Here is an 18,234-nt window from a genome sequence, read left to right on the forward strand (position 1 = left end):
TCTAAAATTCTGTCACGTCTACACATCTACTCGCGTCACTGCGCTGATTCCATGGCATTCCAAAGATGCATACAAAACACTTAACTGCGACGGCTTGCGTCAGTCGTTGAGGGTCACATGACCTCCTGGTACCAATATTACACTACCTAGCGCGCTCTACAGCGACCACCGGTCTCTTGAGTGTGACTAATATTCATTTCTGTTGAGATTATCTACACTAACTGATGAAAAGTGCCCGACTAAAATTAGTTGACATTCATATGGGGTTTGTCCATCTTACACATTTACGCTCTGCTGATGATATCTTCAATGGGGTGGTCTGAATATCTCTGGACAAACTGGAGACTACTTTTTCCTCAAGAGCAGAAATCAGAGCTGGTAGTGATGTCAGACGCCAGCGTCCGACATTTTCTCCCTTCCATTTCTTACATCACTACCAACTCTGATTGCTGGTCTTGAGGAAAAAGTGGTCTCTCATTCGTCCGACGGTTTTTCATTGGGTTGAGGACGGGATTCTTGACAGCGCAATCAGTTTCATGAATGTTATTGTCCACAAACCAATGCCTTATAGATTCTGTTTGATGACAGGATGCTCTGACGTGGTGATAAAGTCTGTCATCGTCTCCGAACTGTTCATCTGCTGCCTACGGTACACTGTTGTTGTTGTTGTCTTCAGTCCTGAGACTGGTTTGATGCAGCTCTCCATGCTACTCTATCCTGTGCAAGCTTCTTCATCTCCCAGTACTTACTGCAACCTACATCCTTCTGAATCTGCTTAGTGTATTCATCTCTTGGTCTCCCTCAACGATTTTTAACCTCCACGCTGCCCTCCAATGCTAAATTTGTGATCCCTTGATGCCTCAGAACATGTCCTACCAACCGGTCCCTTCTTCTTGTCAAGTTGTGCCACAAACTTCTCTTCTCCCCAATTCTATTCATTACCTCCTCATTAGTTATGTGATCTACCCATCTAATCTTCAGCATTCTTCTGTACCACCACATTTCGAAAGCTTCAATTCTCTTCTTGTCCAAACTATTTATCGTCTATACACGACGTTAACAAATTTCTCTTCTTCAAAAACGCTTTCCTTGCCATTGCCAGTCTACATTTTATATCCTCTCTACTTCGACCATCATCAGTTATTTTGCTCCCCAAATAGCAAAACTCCTTCACTACTTTAAGTGTCTCATTTCCTAATCTAATTCCCTCAGCATCACCCGACTTAATTCGACTACATTCCATTATCATCGTTTTGCTTTTGTTGATGTTCATCTTATACCCTCTTTTCAAGACACTGTCCATTCCATTCAACTGCTCTTCCAAGTCCTTTGCTGTCTCTGATAGAATTACAATGTCATCCGCGAACCTCAACGTTTTTATTTCTTCTCCATGGATTTTAATACCTACTCCGAATTTTTCTTTTGTTTCCTTTACTGCTTGCTCAATATACAAATTGAATAACATCGGGGACAGGCTACAACCCTGTCTCACTCCCTTCCCAACCGCTGCTTCCCTTTCATGCCCCTCGACTCTTATAACTGCCATCTGGTTTCTGTACAAATTGTAAATAGTCTTTCGCTCCCTGTATTTTACCCGTGCCACTTTTAGAATTTGAAAGAGAGTACTCCAGTCAAAATTGTCAAAAGCTTTCTCTAAGTCCACAAATACTAGAAATGTAGGTTTGCCTTTCCTTAATCTATTTTCTAAGATAAGTCGTAGGGTCAGTATTGCCTCACGTGTTCCTACATTTCTGCGGAATCCAAACTGATCTTCATCAAGGTCGGCTTCTACCAGTTTTTCCTTTCGTCTGTAAAGAATTCGCGTTAGTATTTAGCAGCTGTGACTTATTAAACTGATAGTTCGGTAATTTTCACATCCCTCAACACCTGCTTTCTTTGGGATTGGAATTATTATATTCTTCTTGAAGTCTGAGGGTATTTCGCCTGTCTCATACATCTTGCTCACCAAATGGTAGTGTTTTGTCAGGACTGGCTCTCCAAAGGCCGTCAGTAGTTCCAATGGAATGTTGTCTACTCCCGGGGCCTTGTTCGACTCAGGTCTTTCAGTGCTCTGTCAAACTCTTCACGCAGTATCGTATCTCCCATTTCATCTTCATCTACATCCTCTTCCATTTCCATAATATTGTCCTCAAGTACATCGCCCTTGTATGGACCCTCTATATACTCCTTCCACCTTTCTGCTTTCCCTTCTTTGCTTAGAACTGGGTTTCCTTCTAAGCTCTTGATATTCATACAAGTGGCTCTCTTTTCTCCAAAGGTCTGTTTAATTTTCCTGTAGGCAGTATCTATCTTACCCCAAGTACACTATGGTACACTTCCACGTTTAGCCTTTTGTTAAGTGCAACAAGCCAACGCCCTTGCCCTAGTGGTATCACCCGTCCCCGTCAGTTTACCGAAGTTAAGCGCAGTCCGGCTTGGCTAGCAACTGGACGGGTGACCGTCCCGATCTGCGAGTGTTGTTGGCAGGCGACGTGCACTCAACCCTTGTCAGGAAAAATGAGAAGCTACTTGGCTGAGAGGTGGCGGCTCTGGTCTCGTAAACCGACAACGGTCGGGACTGCGGTGTGCTGAGCATATCACCCTCCATACCCTCATCCAGTGTTGCTAGTGGGCTGTGGATGACACACGGCAGTCTGTCAGTACCGCTGCATCTTCCCAGTCCTCTTTAGACAGATGTCGTTTTTTTCAAGCGCAATAAGGGGAGCATACCCTAACCACGAAAAAAAGAACTCCCGCACCGTAACAACACTTCCTCTATACTTCACTTTCGGCACTATGCATAATGACAGGTATCGCTCTATAGATATTCGCCAACACGTATGCTCCCATAAGGTATGAAATGATTCAGCAGCCCAAATCACTCGTTTCCACTCTTCCACTGTTCAGTGGTGTCACTCTTGGCCACTATACTCATTAGTGGCAAATGAGGAGCTGCCGGACGAGTGTACCCATTTCTTTCCAACTCCCTACGCATAGCCATTATACTATTCAGGCTGGTGATCATTTAGAAACTCGCGAGTGGTCCCTTCCGCCGATTTTACGTGATATTTTTTAATAACCACCCTCCACACTGCTTTACGGTCCCTCTCCGACAGTACCTTACATCTCTCTGGTCCTCGCTGTTCGTCCGAATTTCTTCTACATAGTCACAACAGTCGACTGGGACAGCTGTAGAAGCGTTGAAATGGCCCTAATGGGCCTTTGAGGTGACAAATTATTACTACTACACGTTCAAAGTTAGTGAAGTCTCCTGACTGAGCCATTCAGGTGTTACTTCTTCTCCACTAACAATTCAATACTCCCCGCCTTCCGTGACATCTAGTGCTCAGTTCCGCATTACATAATGCCGTCCGGATAATTTTGATCATGTGTGTACATACTTCGCCCGAACTAAGAAATGGAAGGGAGAAAATGTTAAATGTAGTGAGTGACCTACTTCAAGATCAGTTAAAAACCACGCTTGAAGGAGTAAGAGGCTGAGAATCGGTCGTGGCCTTGCCGAATGAACAAATGATGGTAGTGCACTAGCTCGCGGAAGGCTAAGGTCCAAAGGTCTAACCTCGGTTCGGCACACAGTTTTTATGTGGCAGGAAGTTTCATATCAGCGCACACTCCACTGCAGACTGAAAATTTCATTGTGGAAGCATCTCACAGCCTGTACCTGTGCCATGTCTCCTCAGTATCCTTCCTTCCAGTAGTGCTAACCTCCAAGATACTCAGGAGAGCTTCTGTGAAATCTGGAAAGTAAGAGATAAGGTACTGGCAAAACTAAAGCTGTCAGGAGGGGTCCTCAGCCGTCCTTCGGTAGCTCAGTCGGTAACACAACTTGCCCACGAATGGCAAAGGTCCCAAGTTCGAGCTTTGGTCCACCTCGTAGTTTTAATCTGCCAGGAAGTTCCATATCAGAGCACACTCCGCTGCTTCAGTCCGGAACTGCGTTGCTGCTATGGTCGCAGGTTCGAATCCTGCCTGGGGCATGGATGTGTGTGCTGTCCTTAGGTTAGTTAGGATTTTCTAAGTCTAGGCGACTGATGACCTCAGATGTTAAGTCCCATGGTGCTCAGAGCCATTTGATCCATTTTAGTGTTCAGAGTCATTTGAACACTCCGCTGCAGAGTGAAAATTTAATTCTTGAAACAACTTTACTACTTTTCTTCTGGAATTAGTCAACATCTATACAGATTACAACCACCGTATCCCAGTCCAGTAAAGTCTTGTGCCTTTTGAAATACAATACAAACTTCCGTCCGATTAGTTCAGAAACGACGCAATAGGGGACAGAAGAGTCATTTGTGAGAAGAGAGGGTTTAAGAGGAATGGGGATTGGCGGTGAAATGCACCGTGTAGGACGCATGCGCAGTAGGCGCGGCCGCAGCCGGCGAGAGGAGCGCAACCCTCGGGCGGCGCAGTTCGCCGTCGACAGCAGCGGCACGCGGACGTGGTGACACCCCGCTGCTGTTCGCCTCGCAGACACGACGAGGCGCAACTCTTCGGTCACGTAAGTAGCGCTTCTCAGCCGTGGAACTAGTGTGCTAACGCGCACCCAGTATTTGTTTGTGGTGGACTGTGGAGGGACGAGGGGGGCATATCTATTCACTGTCTAGTAATTTAATTTTTTTCTGATTGTTTTTCCTTCTTTTTCATCTTGACTTTCTATTCTTAGCCAGATAAAAATAGTTCTGATTGGTTTCAAGTTTCAAAGGATAATTTCGTACTGAAAAATTCTAATCTTCCTGCTATTCGTAACTTTTTCCATTGTAGTGGACAAGAAATAGGACCCACACGCCGCTGAAACTCTATTAGCAATATTTCGTATTGTATCAGCAGTGTTCAGGTAATTCAAGAAGGAATTCAGAACCGCATCAATTGGAAAATCATGAACTATCGTTCAAAGGCATTTTCTATATTTCAGTGTATTTCCTATATTTCTGTAGTTAATAACACGACAAAAGTAGCATTTGTGAATGTGCAATTTTTCAAACTCAATCATGAGTTAATATATAAACCAGAATGCCACTGGAAATGATTGTTATCCCTATCTCCCATGTCCATGTCGCAGGTTCGAATCCTGCCTCGGGAATGGATGTTTGTGATGTCCTTAGGTTAGTTGGGTTTAACTAGTTCTAAGTTCTAGGGGACTAATGACCTCAGAAGTTGAGTCCCATAGTGCTCAGAGCCATTTGAACCATGTTCCCGTAAAATAACGTTGTTAGAAATTTCTCTACATACTCGGCATTTTCCAAATCTACAGTCATCATGAATTTTCCACTCATGTTAAGGTACACGTCGTTCCGTTCGTTCTTGCTAATCCCATCCATGGCATTCTAGTCTTAAAGTGTACGACAAGATGTATCGGCACAGCCCTTATTTAGTAAGAAGAAAATTCTTTAAATCTGAAGAACGTAACTGATGCCACATTTGTATCAGAATATAAAGCCTGGTTGTTGGAAAACCTGTGAAACAGAATTTGTCAAGTTAATAAATTTCAACAGTTGCAATGAAATCCAGTTCCTACCTTCTCTGACGATTAAATTTTCTGTTACTACAGTCAGAAATGTCAATATAACCTTTATAGTCACAACTCAGCGCTTTATGAGCGTGTGCTAAATGAGTGATAAAATTATAATTACTGTTTTATTGACACTGACAGAGATAGCGATGCGAATATTTGCGCTCCGCGCTATATCTTAAGCGTACATATTCTGTTGCTGTTATCAAATGTCGATAATTTCAGGTACCTGATTATTTGAATTCATTTGTAAATTTGAAGTTAAAACCATATAGAGTCCATGATTATGTAAAAGAGATCTGATATCTGGTGCTTTCTGCATTGTAGCTCGAATTTATGGCAGTGTAATGTGTTGGTGTGTTCTTTGCCAAGGTCTTTAGTCAATCCGATGAGGACAGAGATTCAGTAATAGAAATGCTTTTCGAGAACGCACGTCGTCGTATCGGAGGCAATTTACATATGTCATTGCGGTGGTGCTGGACCGAGAGATGGCCGGTTCGGTGTCAGATGGTGAACGACATCGTTACTAACAGTACTTTGCTGGCAACAGTGCATTTATAGTCTGGAATAAATAATGTACTTCTCCACGCCGTTCCATGGAATGAGAGTATATGGCACGGTTTTCAATAATCTGTCCATCGAATGGTGACGTAGAGTGTGACTAAATATGAAACTAATGCCATATATATATATATATATATATATATATATATATATATATATATATATATATATAAGGTATGTGTGAGGGTGTGCTGGAAAGACTTCCAAATTTTCTTACGTGAAAACACTTTATGCTTTTTAAACAAAACTTTATTAACCTTCTGCATCTTTATTCTTCGTTTTTACATATTCATTTCTCATCATAGTCACCTTGGCGGCGAACACGTTTCTCTCAAAGACCCGTTTGTTGATACCATCACTGTACAATTAGATTGTTTAACATTGTTGACAAACCCATAACCTCACATCTGCTTGAACCGCTTGATCACTATCAAAGTGAAGTTCTCGAAAGCATTCTTCACGTTTTGAAAACAGATGATAATCGGATAGGACCAGTTCGGGAGCAGTTGAGGATGGTCGATGACAGTGAACTCAAGGCGTCGTACTGTTGCAGGTGTCGCGGCACTGTGTGGTCCGGCATTACCGTGCTGAAGGAAAGGGTGCTGCATTGGTGGACGGTCTATTAGAATTCGAAACTCGATTACTGCAAGCCGTTCCTCTCGCACCGACATGTTACTTTACACACCGCCGTGTTACGAACTAAAGTTTGGAACCCTCTAGCGGCAGAGTGCTGCAGATATGTAGACATAAAAAATAATGATGTAGAATGTTAATAAGCCAACGCCCTTGCCACAGTGGTAACACCGATTCCCGTCAGATCTCCGAAATTAAGCACTGTCGGACTGGGCTAGCACTTGGAGGGTGACCATCCGGTCTGCCGAGCGCTGTTGGCAAGCGGGGTGCACTCAGCCCTTGTTAGGCAAACTGAGGAGCTACTTAATTGAGAAGTAGCGGCTCCCGTCTCGGAAACTGATCTACGGCCGGGAGAGCGGTGTGCTGACCACATGCCCCTTCATATCTGCATCCAGTGAGACCTATGGATGAGGATGACACGGCGGCCGGTCGGTACCGTTGGGCCTTAAAGGCCTGTTCGGGAGGAGTTTAGTTTAGAATGTTAATAAAGTTTCTGTTTGAAAAGCTTTGAGTGTTCACATGAAGAATTCGGAGGCATTAGTTTTTAGCCCGCTCTCTTACAGATAATGCGAACGGCATGTGACCACGCAAACATTACCTAACGGAAGTGCTTATAGGCTGCAAAACACGCAAGTGGTCTTCAGTAATACTCACATCCGGATTCAATGAGGTAGAAGTGCTGCAATTTGAGAGCTTGTAGCTAAATCGTAGGAGGTGAAAGTCCGTCCCATTAATATATTTACAATCCTACGCTTAATATTAGCTGACTCCAACTAGGGCTACGCTGAAAAATGTGTGACGCCTTTTGACTGCCTCAGTAGAATTCAGCCTGTAGCAAGTATCTCACCTGCGTATGTACAACTAAATGCCGCTAACTGCAATACTACGTTATAGGGAGTGTATTCAGCAAAGACACGGCGTAAGCGATGGGTAAGGCTTAGGGATGATTTGTACGATTCACATTGTGGTACCGTGTTGTTGTATTAACCGTCATTAGTAAGGATTTTCGATAATGGTAGAGCACAAAACTGTGACGACGCTGACCTCTGATGTCCACAAAACGTTAGACTTTAATAGACACATTATATTACACAAAAGTCCATTCCTTTTCCACTCTGAATAATTCAGTGCAACAGACGACGTTTCCAAGCTTTCGAAGATATTTGTTTAAATGTAACTGGTGGTCATCATCGAAAATAGAGATTCTTACTGCAAAATCGTGAAAAGTAAAACTTCTCTAACAATGAAGACATTCATACGATTGTCAATGTCCACTAACTTTGTAATGAAATGAAGTTAATCATAGCATTGCCTGATCAGTTTGGGTAAGCTTTTGCCCGAGTACCTGTTAATATAATGAAGTTCGTGAAAACTTGCATATGACGCAGATATAATACCTAGTATTAACAAATCCTAACTACTGTGTGTAACGAGCTACAATCTCTGACAGAGACTGCAACCGTTGTGATAATCTTTCTCGTACGGTTTAGTAAAGCAACGGTATCGGAGCATGCCGCAACGTCTGAATCGATCCTACAACTTTTGCAGGTGCTCCCGTGTTGCTGAGAGACTGGGACTTCCGGGTGAACAGACATCTGTAAACTTGCTGCGTACTATGAGGACGGTGTATACCACAAAAAATAGTATAACACTATCGACTTGCTCTGGCTCCCCACTGGTAACACTAGTAAGTGGAGGCCACGACGTTCAGATCTCAAACATCATACAATTTTAGAAATCCATTAGAACAACATAATGTGCAAGTAGTATGGTGTACTACTTGGGCGATTTCCGAGAAGTCTGCAGGATACGTTACACGTGTTAGTGATGTACCAATGCATTCCAAACTTGATCACGAACTGATGGCGGTGAAACGCTGGTTCGAAACCCACTCATCTTTTTTTTTTAGTTTATATTTCTTCAGCACGTTTTATGCACTGAAGAGCCAAAGAAATTAATAAACTTACCTAATATCGAGTAGGGACGAGCACACAGAAGTGCCGCAACACGACGTAGCAAGGATTCGATTAACGTCCGAGGTGGTTCAAAAATTGTTCAAATGGCTCTGAGCACTATGGGACTTAACTGCTGAGGTCATCAGTCCCCTAGAACGTATAACTGCTTAAACCTAGCTAACCTACGGACATCACACACATCCATGCCCGAGGCAGGATTCGAACCTGCGACCGTAGCGGTCGCGCGGTTCCAGACTGAAGCACCTAGAACTACTCGGCCACTCCGGCCGGCTCTGAGGTGGTGCTGGATGGAATTGACACCATGAATCCTGCAGGGTGGTCCATAAATACGTAAGAGGACGAGGGATGAAAATCTGTCCTGAACAACACATTGCAATGCATCCCAAATATGGTCAATAATGTTCGTGTCTGGAGAGTTTGGTGACCAGCGGTAGTGTTTAAACTCCTAAGAGTGTTCCGGGATCTACAGTGTAGCAATTCTGGGTGTGTGGGGTGTCACATTCTCCTGCTGGAATTGTCCAAGTCCGTCGGTCAGGACTGGACGCAGGTGGTCAAACTGGATGATTACGTAGTCTCAGGGGTCTCATATCGTTCCAAATGCACGTGCCCCACACCAATACAGAGTCTCCACCAGCTTCAACAATCCCCTGCTGATATGCAGAGTCCATTGATTCAAGATGTTGTCTGCATAACCGTACACGTCCTTCCGCTCGATACAATTTGAAACGAGACTCGTCCGACCAGGCAACATGTTTCCAGTCATCAACAGTCCAGTGTCGGTGCCGATTGTCCCAGGCGAGACGTAAAGTTTAGTGTCGTGCAGTCATCAACGGTATACGAGTGGGCCTTCGGCTCCGCGATGATGTTTCGTTGAGGAAGGGTTGCGCTTCTGTCTCGTTGAACGATTCTCTTCACTCGTCGTTAGTCCCGTTCTTGCAGGATCTTTTTCCGGCCTCAGCGATGTTGGAGATTTGATGTCTTACTGGATTCCTGATATCCACGGTACACTCGTAAAATGGTCGTACGAGAAAATCGCCTCTTCTTCGCTACCTCGGAGATGCTGTGTCTCGTCGCTCGTCCGCCGACTGTAACATCACGTACTCACTAACTTAAATCTTGATAATCTGGCATTGTAGCAGTAGAAACGATTCTAACAACTGGGCCATATACTTGTCTTCTATAGCAGTTGCCGACCGCAGCGCCGAATTCTGCCTGTTTACATATCTCTGTATTTGAATACGCATGCCTACACCAGTTCCTTTGGCGCTTCATTGTATTTTCATATTTATTATAACTGAAAAGTAATATGATGAAAAGACACATGTATTGCAAGAGCTTTTATTGAATTTCCTATGTCATTTGGTTGTTCGTTGATTTTTACTATTACAACAAATATTATATTTACAATTGTCGCCAAGTAAACGACCAAACGCATAAAGTTTTCCTGGAAATGTATGTCTCTTGTTATTTCGGAAATTTCTTATACCGGCAGTCGGGTAACGTACCGAGAACTGCTTCGCACCTGGATTCTTCGATCTGCAGACGCGGGTTTCAAAGACGAGGGACAAGCTGGGAAAGCCTAGGGCAAAGATCGATAAATAAGGTTGTATAAACTTTAACAATACAATCAGTTACAAAATGCGAGAGTATGCGGGCATGTACAATTAATCTTCGGAACAGACTTTACAAGCTGCACTATGATATTTTTCATACAAACACGGAAAACATAAAATGGCGTCTGTTTCATCGAATGTATGCAGTTTTCCAGCATGCAGAAGAAAGCTGCGGAGATTGTGAGGAGAAACAAGGCTCTGTGAAAATTTGATAAAATTCATTCTTCTGACAGTTTGGATGTAAACCATGCGTAACTCAACATTTTCGTAAATATCGGCGTCGAAAAATGGTGTTGAACAATAGAATGTATTTTAACAGCATCTTCACGAGAATCAATTTTAGTTCGTTCCAGACATCTTAGTCGCGCTCGCTGCACCTCCCTGTTTTTACCTACCAAATATGATCCGAGGTACTATAATCACGAAGGAAAATTGGTTCTAACAACACGCTCAGAAATATTTTTACAATCTAAATGCCATCTCCCAAACTCCATTCCTAGAAATGGAAAGTACTGACAAAAATTTATGTAACTTTTCCTCCTTTTGTTGCCGTTTACCCTTGACAAAGTTAGTGACGATAAACCTACGAATGACAACAAAGGGTTAATGTGGAATTCTGCGAACGTTCTCTTTCATGCTACATTTCCAAACAACCGAAGAAACATGTAACTACACTGAAGTATTGTTTGAAATTCCAGTCATTGGCGCAACTTCTATTATTTGATGTTACTATTGTCAAATATACGGAAGGCGAATGTAGAAGAACCAAACATAGAATTTCTGTAGAATTCGACGAATATTGGCTCTCTTACTCCGTTTCAATGCAGCGGTAAAAAAAGAAAGACGGATTTTTTTTTCTGAATGGCGTTTCCCCCGTTCCCTGTCATTTACGTCAGCCAATTATGGAGACGGTACACATTCAAAAGGCATCAAAGAATTTCTGCTAAATTCTGTGAACATCGTCTCTGTAGCCACGTTTACGAATAACAAAACTAGAATATACGTTACAGTGAATTATTGGTTAAAATTTATTTACGATTCCGTTGTTCTTGGCTCTTTGCCATAGTAATACAGACAATGGACCATCTACAATAAACAAAGTTTCTGCAGAATTCCGCGTATCACAAGGCTGTGTAAGGTAGGAAATAACCTACCACGTTTCGGGAGTTAACGATCAATAGAAAAATGCATATAACTATTAATTTACATTTTGATTTGCGACATTTTGCGTTAGAATGCTATTTCCATTTTCAAATTTCCGTCGGAGGAAGTAGTAAACGAGAATACGTTAGAATATGTCGTGTAGAAAGCAGTAACAACACTGCCATGTGTTATGAGTTGCCGGCCGCTGTGGCCAAGCGGTTCTAGGCGCTTCAGTCCGTAACCGCGCTGCTGCTACGGTCGCAGGTTCGAATCCTGCCTCGGCCATGGATGTGTTTGATGTCCTTAGGTTAGTTAGGTTTAAGTAGTTCCAAGTCTAGGGGACTGATGACCTCAGATGTTAAGTACCATAGTGCTTAGAGCCATTTGAACCATTTTGTTATGAGTTGGTCTGGAGTCGCCTTTACATACCTGTACTACTTATCTAAGCGCATTTACTCCACGAAAGAATGTCAGTTTCAAGCACCTAATTAGTTAAATGGGAACTCTGTTGCAGCCGGTGACGTCTTAATTATGAGACACAAATACGAAGTGTGGGTTGTCGACACTAATGTATGTGCCTGCCGCCGAGGTTCGTAAGAACCCGATCTGGAGGTAGCTGGCTCGTATCTTGGGGCTGTACCAAACTGTAGTCACTAAGTTTCTGGCATAATGGAGGGTAAATCCTTGTAATGATATCCTACCAACTAATCTAATGGAACGAAAGAAAATCGGAGTTAGACATTGTGTCGACGAGGTGGATCACAAACTGATTGAACAAGGAAGAAGGACATGGAAAGGCGTTTAAGGATGGAATAGGAAATAGATAGTCCTCATACCCTACAATGGTATCATTTCGGTATTTGTTTTATTTGCCCACTTTTCAGTGTGAAGTTCGCAATACACATCATGGGCTCCTGCCTCTTACTGAAATATAGGCTTCCTGTTAACAGCACCTTTTCCTCTTTGTTGTACACCACACGAACAAACATCCTGTCATCTACAGAGGACATCTAGAGAAAAGAAACGCACTGCACTCGTTAAATACTGCTAACTATTCATGCTATAACATGACACGGTTGTGTGAAGATTTTGTGGAATTCTAGGATCCTATCATGTTTTAGTGTATACTCAAAGTCAAATCCTCTGCCGCATTTAAGATCTCTTGCAGGACTGCTGAGACCCGTCAATGCATTATCCAGTCCCCACCCTTTTGTACCTCATTTTACCGTTCAGGGTGGTGGGTCTCCACTGATGAGACAAAACAGAATACCACCTTCTTAAGAGCTGGTTGGTCCACAATATAGCTGCGATTCTGAGTACCACCAGAAGTCTATTCACAGATCACGCAATTAAATTACGGGCCGATGGTCTGTCCGCGCGTATTTGGCGCCCGATAGCGTCACAGGTGTTGCCCATCAGATTCAGTTCCGGTGAACATGTTGTCGAAGAGATTGTGAGTTCACTATCATGCTTCTAAAACTACTGTACCACTTCTCTGGCCTTATGACATGGACAGTTGTTATACTAAAATTTGCCATGTGGAATATAGTAGCATGAAAAGACGAAAGTGGCCTGCAGCTGATACTGAGCCATAGATTGCTACTACAGTCCCATATTCCGCATAGCACAATACTGCCCCCCCCCCCCCCCCCTTCAGACGACTTGGTAAGGTGTATGTTCCTAGCAGCCGTCGCATTCGAACACGATTATCCAACCATATAACACAAAAAAGTTAATCCTCCGATCACGCGATGAGTTTCCACTGATTCACGGTCCTGTCTCGATGATCCCGTTCCCCGTACAGATCGTCTCCAGCCGAGTCCCAAGTTCAACTGTCGTCAGATCTGCTACTGATCGCTGCCCTATCTTGCTTTGCAGACCGGATCAGCCTCTGACCTCCGACGTCCAACGACTATATCGTACATTCGTGATTTCACCTTCCTTGAATCTCATTCCGCAGATGCTCTTGACAGTAGAACGCGATCAGACTAACAGCTTCAACGTTTCGGAGATGACAGTTCCCGGGTCCGAGGGCATTTTGTCAGTCGATTATGGCAGTGGATTTTTCCATGTGCTCTTCTATCATCGCTAGAATTGTTCCCCATTCTACAAACTGTCACGTGCCCGCAGCTCCACCAAAATCTTGGGCCGCCCTCTAACGTTAACAACGCAAAATTCGAAAACTTAAATAATGTCTCCGTGACGACACAAGATCAAGAACAGGGAACATGACGAGTCACGTCGTTGCATACTAGAGCCAGTTTTTTAGGAAATATAGTACGGCTGACAAACTAATTTACATCTCATCGAATCACCTGCAGAAATTTAAGATTGCTGAATTGCATGCAGTGGTGCATCGTGCCACCAAAGTGTCTTTTTGCGAACAGGAATACAAAACGAACTTGAAATTATCAAGTGCATTGAGAGATGTAACGGCTACCCAGCTCAGCCCGCTAACACACTCATCCAGCAAATGCAACATTAAGAACTTTTAGAATTGGTCTTCAAAATAGGCACCTTGAGGGTAGGATCTCCAAACGCCACAAAAATGGTTCAAATGGCTCTGAGCACTATTGAACTTAACATCTGTTAACATTTAACGTTGGGAATCACCACAGAATTCATCAACCGACCACGGCATAACAGCCCGGATAATTATAATGGACATGATATTTCCGGCCGTGAAAGTTTACATTTTAGTATCAGACTTCTCTACGGGGAGGAGATGTCAAGAGAAGTGCGACGCCTGGAAGGACTCCAGAAGAAGAGAGTGCAGCTTTTGTGTTCCCTCACATTCCTGTCTCGTTGCAGAGCCGTCGGCGTTATACCGAAGTTTCTGAAGATAAAGCGACTGTTCTATTCGGGAAAGGCACAACGCATTTTCAAACGGACTGAGGAGGCCTTACTACGAGAGCGCATTCAGCAGACCCGACGGGACTTGGCAAGCACAAATTGTAAGTTAATGTCTTTCCATATTACGATCAGTAATAAACTGTGCAGCGGTGACTGGGATAAAATTGATAGACTACTGCATGATACCATGGGGAAGCGTATGTTGACGACGTCTAGTAGACAGCAGAAGAAGTTTGATAATTTGCTACCTAATCAGACTGTTCGGCATTTAGACGTTTCCCGGACCGTTATCAATTTGTCCAAACGTTCGTTATCTGACGATGAGACATCTGCTTGCCAAGGGAGGAAATTTTTCTGTTAGTCCGCGTTTTGTGCCCACGGAAGGAATTATAGCCAATGTAGAAGCAGGAATTCGCAGTGTAGATTCTGTAACAGCTGAAGAAATCCGTATAGAAACTGTGAGAATATTAGCCAATGCAAAACCGCCGAAAAGTAATATAACTGTGGGTGAGAGAAGAGCTTTAAAACTCCTGAATGACGACGATAGTATTTTGGTTCTCCCAGCTGACAAAGGAAGCGCAACGGTGGTCATGGATGTGGGTGACTATCAGAGAAGAATTACGGATCTACTGGATCTGCAAGCATGTAGGAAGCTGAATAAGGACCCCACTAACAACGTTCTCAGAACTGTGTCGCGGTTAATAAAAAAGTCCTCCATTGAAGAGAGTGTGCAGAAAGGTCTCTGCAGTTCGGTTGCGCTACCACCGAGGCTTTATGGATTGCCCAAAATTCATAAAGAAAATGTTCCGTTAAGACCGATACTAAGTGCCATTGGTTCGCCCACCTACTCGTTAGCCAAGTTTTTGACTACGCTGTTAAAACCACATGTGGGCCGTTCGGACTCGTATATAGAGAATTCGACACATTTCATCAGCAGATTGAATGGCATAGTGGTCCAGCCGGAGGACATATTGGTCAGCTTCGATGTGGTATCGCTGTTTACCATGGTTCCACTTAATGATGTATTGGAACAGCTGGATCGAATTTTTCCTGCCGATATTTTAGAGCTGTTTAAGTGTTGTTTGACGACCACATACTTCAAGTGGAATGAACAGTTTTATGAGCAAACGGATGGCGTGGCTGTGGGAAGCCCCCTAAGTCCCGTAATTGCTAACTTCTTTATGGAGAAATTCGAAGAACAGGCCTTAGGTACTGCCAGCAAGAAACCAAATGTATGGTTCCGATACGTGGATGACACGTTTGTGTTGTGGAGACATGGTAGGGAGGAACTAAGCCGGTTCCACGAACATCCGAACAGTATAAACTCAAGAATTCAGTTTACAATGGAGGAGGAGGTAGACGGAAAACTACATTTCCTCGATGTGCTTGTATTTAGAAACGAAAATGGTAGTTTGGGCCACTCAGTGTACCGCAAACCCACGCACACGGACCGTTATTTGCACCGGGATTCGAACCACCACCCACAACAGAAGCGGGCTGTTATCAAGACGTTAGCGGACAGAGCTAGAAATATTTGTGAACCTGAGTTGCTCGACGCTGAGATGGAACATCTCCACAATGCACTAACGAAGAACGGATATTCGTCCGCCGAAATAAAACGTGCGTTGAGGCAGCCACGCAGAAATCATACTGACGTACAGGCTACTGCAAAATCTAAGGTTTTCCTGCCGTTTGTTAAAAATGTAACGGAAAGAATAGGGAGGATCTTGACGAAGCGGAATATTACCGTAATTTACAAGCCCACCAGGAAGATACAGGAATACCTTAGGCCTGCCAAGGACGCTCGCAAACCATTGGAAAAATCTGGAGTGTATAGGATCCCATGCAGCTGTGGTGATGTTTATGTGGGTGCCACCAAAAGAACTGTTTCTAAACGTTTGGAAGAGCACAAGGGAAATTGTAGAAGAGAAGAAACGGAACGATCAGCTGTTGCGGAGCATGCTTTCCAGCCAGGGAACCACAATATTCGTTTCGAGGAGACGAAAGTACTAGCGGCCACGAGCGGATACTACGAAAGGCTCTACAGGGAGGCAATCGAAATCGCTAAACACCCAAATAATTTCAACCGAAAGGAGGAGGGTGTCAACTTAAACGGTATATGGATGCCGGTGTTAAAGAATCATCGGTCCTCTAGAACTTAGAACTACTTAAACCTAAGTAACCTAAGGGCATCACAAACATCCATGGCCGAGGCAGGATTCGAACCTGTGACCGTAGCGATTGCGCGGTTCAAGACTGAAGCGCCTAGAACCGCTCGGCCACCCCGGCGGGCAAGTGCCTAGAACAGCTCGGCGAAAAAGCCACATGGGCTCACATTTATCAGACTGAATGTAATGATTCCCAGTGCCTCTACATTGAACAGACGGAGTGCACTTTCAACAACCGATTCGAGGAACTTCAGGAACTTAAGAATTCTATGTCTACTTTGTTTATCCATCTGAAAGTTAACAGAAATTCTACTAGTGACATAAATACCAATCTGAGTATCCTTCATAGTCACTGCAAATGCCGCGTCCTTTAATTGTTAGAGGAAACAGAAATTATGTATAGCTTAAACGGAAACAGTTTAACAACCCTGAGCGAGCAAACCACGTTGAAGCACATGTTGCTTCTAAATAATTATTCCTTTTGAAATAGCGTTCAGATCTCACCAATGTTGTTCAAACTTTAGTCTCAAAGGGACTATAATACTCTTTCTGTCCCTTTAATCATATCTTTCAATCAGTACTATTTCTCATTGTGTATACTCAGTTGTTATTATATTTATTTGATTTTTATCCAAATTGTCAGTATTGGCTAATTTGTGACTTTTTAAAATTTTCAATTTCAGCTTTTATATCATTTTTAACAGATGGCTAGGCATTCTATCACTTTTACATTTTTTTTTATATTTTGACGATGTACATGAAACCATCTTTTATTCAGTTACATATTATTTATACACCTTTTGTTAACTATTACACTAATCAGTGAGTCCTTACGCTATTCGCCACTAGATGACTTAACTTTCCATCGTATTACGGAGGCCGCTTGATTTCGTGAGCATCATTTCGTATCTCGGCTTGAAGTGCGGCTGTCCCCTCACGGTGGAAGCTCTCTTACGGTATTCGTTGATTCTCTCTTAGTATTGTCCCCTATTTTCTTCCTTTGACCTCTCACTTTTCTTAGGTCATTTTGTTGACTGCTTGGTGCGACACCCGTGTTTCATCTGACTAATCTGGCCGTAGCCTCATCTCGTTTACTGTTGGAGAGTGAATTCCCACTATTATTATAACAAACAAGCATAAAGCTGTATATAATCTCTTACTATAGTTCCTTCATATTCATTTTGCAGTCTTGTACATCTGAAACCGATCGCGGTTGAGCCAATGACACAATTTACAGCCGTAGCAGTTTATTTTTTGCTCGCATGAAGATCAGTTGCTGATGTCTGTTTAACCAAATCTCATACTCCTATATACCCTGCATATTGGCACTAAGACAGAATTGACATATGTTACGTCGGCGGAGGATTTGAGAATCTTCCTGTTTTGGTGACCACAGAAGTCCCTAAACATCACACACACAGTTCATAGAGACACGTGTCTTGTAGGGACGAGCATTGTCCTACTGAAATATGGCGCCACGAAACTGTCGCATGAGAGGCAACGCATGAGGAATCAGGGGGCTGTTGAGATACAATCAGGTGTCCCTCAGTCACTACGAGCTGTGACCTGAGGTCATACTTGATGGCTTCCCACACCACCGTGCCATTCCTAACCAATTGAAGAACAGAACTTTTCTCCATATCGTCTTGGCCATTCGGAATAGTGGAGAACTGCACTTCATCGCTGACCGCACTGCGACCCCATTCATCAGCAGTCCATGTCACCTGATTACGGTACCGTTCAACGGCGTCGTT

General features: G+C 43.4%; 1 protein-coding gene across 1 annotated transcript in view; it reads left to right on the forward strand.

Annotated features, from left to right (window-relative positions):
- Positions 1–4,434: 4,434 nt before the first annotated feature.
- LOC126455969 (cubilin-like) overlaps positions 4,435–18,234 on the forward strand; it is a 272,708-nt gene continuing 258,908 nt past the window's right edge. Inside the window, exon 1 of the mRNA XM_050091725.1 lies at positions 4,435–4,519. The gene's annotated coding sequence lies outside the window, so the exon portion shown is untranslated. The remainder of the gene's footprint in view (positions 4,520–18,234) is intronic.

Source organism: Schistocerca serialis, chromosome 2 (assembly GCF_023864345.2).
Source record: "Schistocerca serialis cubense isolate TAMUIC-IGC-003099 chromosome 2, iqSchSeri2.2, whole genome shotgun sequence".
Classification (NCBI taxonomy): domain Eukaryota; kingdom Metazoa; phylum Arthropoda; class Insecta; order Orthoptera; family Acrididae; genus Schistocerca; species Schistocerca serialis.